Raw genomic sequence first — 6,630 nt, 5'->3', positions numbered from 1 at the left:
AGCAGGGAGTTGGAGGGAAGGGAGTGTATTTCACTCTTGAGAATGTCTAACCACAAGCCTGCCTAGACCCACATGTCTAGAATTCACTCTACTTCTGTGGCCCCAAAGCTCCAAAGCATAAGTTTAGTTTAAGGTGGCTTCTGGTTAGTAGTGTCCAAAATATGTTTCATTGGGATTCTAGAATGAGAGAATAGTAGGGAAGCAAAATTTGAAGAGATAATAGATGAGAACTTTCCAAAATTGACCAGTGAAAAACACAAGTGCTCAGTCTCAGAAGATTCAATAAATCTCAAGCAAGATCAATAAAAAGATATCTGCATCTGAAATTTCAGAGTAACAAGGATGAAGAGAATATCTTAAAAGGACTTAGAAATAAAAGATGATCAACCAAGAATTGGAAGATTGACAGCTGACTTCTCAGCAACCTCTTCCTGATGGAGATTAATATCAATTACTCCTGTGAGTGTGGTGACTTCTTTCTTCATTTGTTCTCTTGGTATGGGATCCCAGAGGGGCCAGGTGGTAGCCAGAGCTTAAAGTTCATTGGGACTCTTATTGTGTTTCCAGGTAGAAGTATTCATCCTTTGGGAAGCACAATCTCTAGACCTGTAGAGCCTAAGACTTCAGGGATGGGAAGCATAAATCCTCCAAGTGGATGATAGAGGATCATGATAATTAAGTTCACTTCTGCTTCTACCTCTTGGCTCCTAGATCCATGTATTCTATCTATTGAGAATATGTAACTACATAAAGATCATTGCTTTAGGGTATAGACACCTCCTTGAGGATAGTACCCTATCTTAGCAGAGCATCCTCTCCAAGATGGCACCTCAGCTACATCTTAAAGAGGCCGTTCCACCATTCTGTTGGGCCGATGGGTTCTGAGTGGTATGGATTGTGAAAGGAACATGGATTCCCATGGTTACATGCCCACTGCTGCACCTCCTTTGCTGGAAAATGTGACCTTTGATCTGGGACAATGTTGTATGAGATCTCATGTTGGTGGATCAAATATTCTGTGAGTTCTTAGCTACTTGTACTGGCCAAGGCTCTGCAGGCAGGAAAGGTGAATCCATTTCCAGGAAATGGACTGATCCTAGTCAATATGAATCACTGTTCTGTCTACAGTGAAAGGGGTTGAATTGTAATCAGCTACGAAACAATGAAGTTGGCTTTCCCTGAAGTGGCTGATTTGTTTCCTTGAGGGTTGGTGCCACATTAGGGCTCAGCACTGGCTTCTGTTGCTGGACGTTGGCAGTTGCAATAGCTAGGTCACCCTTGATGAGTTGGGGGCCATACTGTTGGCTCAGTCAGAGCCTGTATCCCTGCCTCTATAGCATTTCTTCTCACTTCAACCTTTACTTTGTGTAGGACATCTGCTGGAGCTAAGAATTTAATACTCTCTGCAGCTGGCCATTGAGTAATCCCTTTCCAGATCTCATTTTGGAGTCTTTCTTTTAGGACCACTTCTCGTGTCAATTATAGTAGACTGGTTTCCTGAAAATAGACTCTGAGACAAGAGTTATTTGGAGCATGCTCTCAGGAATTACACCTGTAATCACGGGGTGAGGCAGGCAAGATTGGGAAGAGGGAGGAGCTGCCCCTCAATATGATTGCCATCGATGCCTCAGCCAGTCCTAGGGAACCTCTGGAGCCAGGATGGCTCTTCCGAGTTTTTCCAAACTTAGACAAGGGGCTGGGTGTTTGTAGCCCTGCATTGGTGGCAGACCAATGGGAGAAGATGTAGCCATGCCAGAAGCAATTCCCTGAAGCTGAGGGCCATCCCCACTGAGGGGTACAGCTCTGAGTGGTGTAGCCGATATTGCCGTCTTCCAGGAGATGATGCTTGGGCTCTGAATAGTGGATCTGATACAGCACAACAGCACCCATAGCACTTCTCTCCACAAAGTCTATTTTTTAAACATAATAGACCTGTTCATTTCAGTCATGCTTCCCAGGATGTGTAGCAATTTCACAAGTTCAACCGTCCTTGGTACATGTATCTAGTCCTTTAAGGAGCAAGCATTTTCTGTTCTTCATGGCTCTGTTTGGAATTTAGGATGAATCCCCATACCAGTCAGATTTCTGTTAATGCAGGACTGAAACGAATTTGTAACAGGAATGTTTACTGCTTAGCAAGCCACAGAATCCATGTGACATTTATTTGTAACATTTGTTAGTAGTATATTTAGCACCTCAATTTTGCAAATAGGGAAGTTATTTTACATACGTTGGGGGTGGGGATAACCACGATATTTAAGAGTGTAAGAACTGTGGATTTTTTTTTTTTTTTACACAGGAATAGACAAAGCAGAAGAAGGTTTACTCTTAAGCTGCTAATGCTTAATCTTCAAGGCTACTCACTTGCTCAAGCCTCTTTCACATGGTCATATGATTTTTTAATATTTGCAAAGAAAGATATTTGTATTTTTTTGTGATTTCATTTCTCATTCCAAATAAATCCTCCCTTTTATAATCTCTTATAATGTTTGTTGTATTTGTAATTTAGTGTTATATTTCTTAAAGAGCACTCCCCCAACTGTATAAAAATAAAATGGAATCTACCCCTGGACAAGAATGAGCAGGAAGTTGCTCCCTGCCTAGTTATGAATATTTGATCTCCACTGGGAGACAGACAAGTTGATGCTTATTGGCCTGAGACTGCCTAGGCTGAGATTTTGAATATTAAAATATGTTCAGTCTCTGGCTGACTATGCTTATACAATGACTTGTCCTTTGAATCAAAAGCATGTTGCTAATAACTTACATATGAACAGTATAAATACTTACATCACTGCAGTTTTAGTTTCTGAATAACTTACAAGTTAGTATTACAGATGAGGAAACCAAGAATTAGAGAACGTAAATAACTCACCAGATGTCACAGGGTTAGGAAATGGCAAGCTGTAACTCAAAATTAGCCTCTATGATTCCTCACCCATGGGGCTTGCTACTATACCACAATATCCTTTCAAAAGAATGCTTATCTAGATCTCTATGGCAATGTTTTGGGATTTTTTTCCTACTAAAATGGCAAGAAAAATCTCCCAAACATGTCCAAAGATTTGTATATTTCTATCTCAAGGCTTAGTCCTGGAGTCAAATTATGTAGTCTATTTAAGCAGGAGAGCTTCAGATGGCATTAGAGGACGTGAGTGTGGAGAGGAGTAATGGAGAGAGATTTAGGAGGTGGAGTTTGTAGAATTTGGTAGTGACCTAGATGAGGGGAGATGAAGAAAAAAGTCAAAGATGAATTCCTTGGACAGCTAGATAAAGAATGGTGTCATTACTGAGAAATCAAGCAGAGATGGTGTGGTAGACAGAATAATGCCTCCTCCCCATCTGCAGAAATGGTCCTCAAAACCTGTGAATTTTACCTTACGTGGCAAAAGAGACTTTGAAGATGGGATTAAGTTAAAACTTTGAGACGGGAAGATTATCTTGACTTGTCTGGGTGGGTCCAATGTAATAACAAAGGTCTTAAAAGAAGGAGACAGGAGGATCAGAGTTACAGAAGGGAAATATGATGATAAAAGCAAAAGCAGAGCTCAGAGAGAGAAAGAGATTTGAAGATGATGCACTGCTGGCCCTGAAGGTGGAGGAATGGACCGTGAGCCAAAGAATGTAAGCAACCTCTAGAAGCTGAAAGGGCAAAGAAGCTTTCTCTCACAGAGCCTCCAGAAGGAATGCAGCCCTGCCGACACCTTGATTTTAGGACTTCTGACCTTCAGAACCGTAAGATAATAAATGTGTGTTGTTTTAAGCCACCAAGTTTGTGGTAATTTTTTACAGCAGCCCTAGGAAACTAATACAGGTCATAAAGTAGGTTTGGAGTCAAGGGAAGAATGCAAAGTTAGCTCTGGTCATGTTCAGTTCAAGAAGCTTAAAGAATGTTCTGGTTGAAATTTCTGGCAGAAAATTAGACATCCAACTAGGGACTTATATCCAGATATAGCTTTCACAGTTATAGGCATGTGGTTAGGTAATAGCTGAAGGCATCAGAGGAAATGAGATCCCCACAGGGAAGAAAGAGAAGAAAGTGTTCTCCTTTGGGCTCTGGTGTACACTAACCCTAAGGATGGACAGAGGAAGAAAAGTTTGTGAAAAACTGAGAAGGATTAACTCAAGGGTAAAGGAAAAACATGGGAGAATGGCATCACCAAACCCCACAATTAAAGTAGTTTCTAGAAGGAATTGGTGGTCAGCAGTTTCAAGCAAAAGTAATTCTGCAATGTGTCTGTGTGCTTGGGAGTTATTGCATATGGACGTTGTTGGTGGCCCCAGTGAGTGCAGTGTCAGCTGTATGATGGGAATAAAAATTCAGTCAGACTGCGGAGTGACTGAGAGGTCAGTAAGTAGAGACTATGAGTGTAGGCCATTCTTTCCCGAATGTTTGCTGTGAATCCATGGAGACAGAGGTGTCCATAATTTGTAGAAGCTGCAATTCTCAGGGAGGGAGTTGAGCCTGAGCTGCAGGAAGTGACATTTGCAAAGATGAAGGGCTCATGGGATCTGTCAGGAGTAGAAATGAAGAACACTCATATTTGGCTGCCCTCATTTATTGTAGCCTTATTACATTTTTTATCACCACCATTTGTCTCCTTATTTAGTTGGCCACGCTAAAGAAATTCAACACTTCAGGTTTTGCTTTAATTCAAAATTGTCCTGTTCATTTTGCCTCTGTACCATGTCTCTGTCTGTAGCTCCTCTTGGATATGTTTCTAATTCTCAGCTGGGCATCTCCACTTAGATGTCCCAGGAACCCACAGCCAGATAGTAGCAAGAAGTCAGGACTCATATGGCTGTTTGCTATTTACTTATATTATCTCTTTGAGTCTCTATTCTCTGAATATGAAAAATGAGGATAATGTGGTGCTCTGGAAGTTTCTTGAATGAGGATTAAATAATGATAATTATATTAAAAAATTTCTTAGCGTATAGTGTCCAGCATATAATAGGGTCCCTACCACCCCTCTGACTGTCAATGTCCTTATCTACCCATAGAGTACAAATATCATCTTCATAGGGTTGTTATAAGGATTAAAATAGATCACATATGAAGAGTTTCCATCATGGAGGCTGACAAAATGATACTAATCAGTGGTATCTCCTTCATTCATTTATCCATTCATTCATTTATCCAATATTATGCACTTGGACCATTTTATTTACCCAAAGGCAGGCAAATCCCACCTTTGTCTTCTGGAAAGAAAATTTGGCTTTCTAAGTCCCATGCACCAGCCCTGGCGTGGGTGACATGGGACTGAGCAATCCTCTAACACCTCTCTTCGTTCTTTATAAGTGTCGTCTGAGCAACCCATCCTAGTAGAAGTACTTGGCACCCTTTGTTTGTTTTGCCCTCCATTCCCACAGCTGCTGTTGTGAGCCTTTTTCATCTCTATTCTTGCAGCCTGGAAACAGTAACTCAGATTCCAAAGGGCAGTTTGTCCCTCATCCCAAAGAGTTTCCCCCTGTTTCTTTCCTAATCCAAAGAACTTAATCAGTATGGAACTTGCTTAATTCTCCTCAAGACATTTGGACAAGCGTTCAAGGCTGTCATAAAATTCTCTCCAACTTAAGAGAGAGAGAGAGAGAGAGAGAGAGAGAGAGAATATATTCATCTTTGATAACACAAATGAGCAGCAAGCCTTGCTAGCTTTTTGGTTGTGAGGGGCAGCTATGATGTCAAGATTTAGTGATGCAAGCCCAGTGGTTCTTGGTCTGTGGCTTCTAAGCCCTAAAGGCTGGCCCACAAGTCTTTTTCAAACTTCAAAATGACTGCCCCACATTGTGTGCTTTCCCATGATTAGAAGGGGAATTTATCAATTCGGGAGTTCTGAGTTTCCTGTATATCATTAGTAAGAGGAGGATAAATTTTTACATATTAGGTTCTGTTTCCTTGGTAGATGAAATCATTCATAGCATCATCATGCTATAGGATAAGTGGAACCAATTCTTTGGTATTAGGAACAATTGATGGAGGGGAAAATATCCCACACTGGGCAGCAGCAGAGTTTTCACATGATAGATGATCAATAAATGTTCATTAAATGAATGGATGGCATTTTCTTCTGGATCCATGTCTACCACTAAGTACCTTGACCATAGAGAAGTCACTTTATCCCCAGACTTCAATATCCTCAGCAGTAAACTGCATTGGATGATACCAGAAGTGGTATATCCAAATATGCACAGTGGCCAGATGGGTAATACATGAGATACTATGTAGGATAGTAGTCAACAAGGTGGCTTTAATAAACTGTTGCACGTATGGTAACATATTTACAGGTTCTGGGAATTGGTGCATAGACATTTTGTGGGGGGAGCATTATTCTACCCAGTACACTGGAGTAGCTGGTATTTGGGCAATTCAGACAAATGCTGGGCTGTGAGCTTACTGAAGACAAGAACTCTGTTCACATTCACTTTTCTTACCTACATATGGTTGATGTTCAGTCAGTGTTGATTTTTGAACTAGTGTAAATACAGGATGTCATAGTAACAATGACCTCAGCTATCTAGTCCAATGCACTCATATTACAGATCAGCAAATAGAGGTCCAGACAGGAGAAAGATTGTGAGTAATTGGACTCTTAGTCTATGGCCCACTCTACTATATCCAGGTTTTCT

At 41.0% G+C, this 6,630-nt stretch overlaps 1 long non-coding RNA gene across 1 annotated transcript; it reads left to right on the top strand.

Moving 5' to 3' along the window:
• The first annotated feature begins 332 nt into the window (after positions 1-332).
• On the top strand, positions 333-2,476 carry LOC138920741 (uncharacterized). The gene is made up of 2 exons (XR_011432457.1): positions 333-459; positions 2,300-2,476. It is a non-coding gene; the product is annotated as an uncharacterized lncRNA (long non-coding RNA).
• Positions 2,477-6,630: the final 4,154 nt, after the last annotated feature.

The sequence above is a fragment of the Equus caballus genome, chromosome 25, assembly GCF_041296265.1.
Source record: "Equus caballus isolate H_3958 breed thoroughbred chromosome 25, TB-T2T, whole genome shotgun sequence".
NCBI classification, from domain to species: Eukaryota; Metazoa; Chordata; class Mammalia; order Perissodactyla; family Equidae; genus Equus; species Equus caballus.
The sequence above is the reverse complement of the archived record's forward strand: the minus strand, read 5'-3'. Positions and strand labels throughout refer to the sequence as shown.